A 3,256-nucleotide genomic window follows, 5' to 3' on the forward strand; every position below is an offset into this window, starting at 1 on the left:
GGTAGAGAGAATAGTGCAACAATGAATGAATGGAAACCCAAAATCTCTGTAAATGTTTATGAAAATTAATAAAATATAATTATAGAAAAAAAGGGCTTAACAGTGTTCAAATCAGGCATTTTTAATTAGTTAAGCTCAGGTTTAATTGTAAGAAGACACCAGGTGATCTTTGTAGTGTAAGGTTTAAAGATTATAATCGCGGTGTTGTTTCCAGACGTTCTTTCCATTTCCTTGGCTCCAGAAGTCTGGTTTAGGTAACTTTTTTTTTCTTTCTCAATTACACTATGATTATTTTATTTATTTCTTGGTGAGGAAAAGTTGTATTTAGAATTAGCCAGCTTCACTAGTTTAGATGATCCCAATTTTGTTGGCAACATCCAAATCATCATAGTCAGGAGCAAGTTGAACACAGGCCTTCTTCTCTCCATCAGGCCTCATCAAGATGTTGACCTTGGCCACTTCCATGTCATAGATCTTCTTTACAGCTAGTTTGATTTGGTGTTTCTTGGCCTTGACATCCACAGGGTACACGTGTGTTGTTCTTGTCTGTCTTCTTCATGGCTGACTCTGTTATCAGGGGAAACTTGATGATTGCATAGTGGATGAGCTTGTTTGTCCTGGGGACCTCTTCTGGGGGTTTCTGGGTTGACTTCGGAGGCTCAGCATCACTGCAAGGTAGGTGACATGCAGATCTCTGTGTGTGTGTGGTGGGGGGGGGCTGTTTATTCCCCTCAGTACTGCCTTCTTGGCCTTTTACATCTTTGCTTTGGCTTCAGTTTGGGAAAGGCAGGGAGGGGCTTCCTTCTTCACTTTTGGTGCCATCTTCGTATAAAGGCTTTATTTATGTATGTACTGATTTTCCTTGTTGTGTGCTGTTGAATCAGATCTGACTGGCACAGGTGGAGATTGTCTGCCTTCTCCAGCGGAATATCTAGTGGATACAAACTGCACACCTTTGGGATTGCAATGCAGCTTCTTGCCACTAGGCCATCAGAGATCCCGTTTTATTTATTTTTTTAAAATTTATTGTTGCACATTTTCTCCCTCTCCCCCTTCCCCAGCCCACCCTGCAATGCACCCCTTGTTCCAGATTGTTGTCACACATATAATATAATCTAAACATATATTCCTTTCTGACAGTTCTTTCCATCATCTCTTCTAATGCAGTGTTCACCATCTATCTATCTATCCACTGTTTCCCAATTTTCTCCCCCACCCCCCATGTCTGTTGAATTTTATAACTGCAGTGGTACACACTTTTTTCTTTTTGTGACTGAGATATGTCACTCAGTGTAATGCCCTCCAGCTTCCCTATGTTATATAATATTTCGTTAGTTCGTTGTTTGTCTGTACTGTGCAATATTCCATTGTTTGAATCTAACATAGTTTTTCTATCCATTTGTCTGTTGAGGGGCACTTGGCTTGCTTCCATCTCTGTGCTATTGTGAATAACACAGCAAGAAACATGGGTGTGCATACATCTGTTTGAGTTGTGGCTCTGGTTTCTTTAGGGTATATTCCCAGTAGTGGAATTGCTGGGTCAAATGTTGTTTCTATTTCCAATTTTTTGAAAAAGCACCAGACCACCTTCCATAGTGAAACATGGGTGTGCATACATCTGTTTGAGCCGTGGCTCTGGTTTCTTTAGGGTATATTCCCAGCAGTAAAGTTGCTGGATCAAATGATATTTTTATTTCGAACCTTTTGAAAAAGCACCAGACCACCTTCCATAGTGGTTGTACCATTTTATTTTCCTACCAGCAATGAATAAGAGTTCCAGTCTCTTTACAACCTTGCTAGTGTTTGTTGTTTGGTGCCCTGTTGAACTTTGCTATTGTTGCTGGGTGGCTTAGATAACATTTTGATCAGGATTTGGTCTCCTTTCTGATAAGGATTCTTCAACAGAATCTTTGATCAAAACGTTCAGAAATGGCAGCTGAATACCATTCAGTTCTTTCAGTCCCAAGGCAAAAATATATAGAGAGGCACTTAGCTATACATTCAGTATTCTCATGCCATTCCTGAAGCTTCTTCCTCTGCTGCTCCAGGTCTTGCATTTGGGCACATCTTCTGTCAAGAACCTCTTTAAAGTGCTAAAGATCAAGGATGTCAGCTAAAAGACTAAGATGTCCCTGACCCAAAACATAGTGGTATAGATACAACTCCATATTCTTGTTAAGTGTTGGAAAATAACTGTTTAAAAGTATTGAATACACCATGGACTACCAAAAGAACAAATCTGTCTTTGAAGAGGTGCAACTAGTATTCTCCTTAGAGGCAAGGATGGTGAAACTCCATCTCACATACTTGGAATATGTTATTAGGAGGCGTCAGTCCCTGCTTTGAAAAGACGGTTAGTGAAAAGAAAGGCCCCCAACAATATGTACTGACGCAATGACTGCAACGATGACTTGATCAAAGTGAAGATGGTGAGGATGGCACAGGGCTGGGCAAGGTTTCAACCTGTTGGTGGTGAAAAGGTTGACTTTGTCAGAACGTCCATTGAAAGCTATTCCATTTCTGAGCACCAGAGGGCACCACAGACTCGCCACCGGTTCCAGGCTGCACCAATTCATTGTCTATCTATCCAGGTCATTTGAGGAGAAAGTGGCCTTAGCTAATCGGGTTATCCTTGTAGAGCTATTTTTAAACTTTTATTTCTGGTTTTTATATGAAATCTTTCTTCCTCTCCTTCCTTCTGATTTTCTCTTGTCCATATATATTTGCTTCTAAGAGATTCTTCTTCTAAGGATGACAGAAGAAGAATTGATTCCTCTGAATTGCAGTGTTGGAGAAGAGCACTGAACATCCCATGGACGGCCAAGAGAATCAACAAATATATCTTGGAGAGGGTGCAGCCAAAGTGCTCCTTGGAGGCGAAGATGATAAAGCTTCATCTCACATACTTTGTCCATGTTGCTAGGAGAGGCAGTTCCTTGGAGAAGGACATGATACTTGGCAAGGTGGAGGGATGGCAAAAGAGAGAAAGACCCTCAGTCAGGAGGATTGACACAGTGTCACAATGGACACAAGTGAGTCAGGAAATGTGAGGATGGCACAGGATAGACCGGGTTCAGATCTGTTGTTCATAGGGTCGCCATGGGTCATACTTGACTCAATGGCACCTAACAATAATAATAAGAGATTCTTGGAGAGAACATCAAAATCATGTACATCCCTTTTCTCTTAGGATGGTCTGTCTTTTTCCGATTAGGCCTTATGACCCTAGTAATGCCTCTGGTTTTGACCTTCTAAT

The sequence above is a fragment of the Elephantulus edwardii genome, unplaced genomic scaffold (assembly GCF_000299155.1).
Source record: "Elephantulus edwardii isolate Elephantulus edwardi_28Jun2011 unplaced genomic scaffold, EleEdw1.0 scaffold00017, whole genome shotgun sequence".
Classification (NCBI taxonomy): Eukaryota; Metazoa; Chordata; class Mammalia; order Macroscelidea; family Macroscelididae; genus Elephantulus; species Elephantulus edwardii.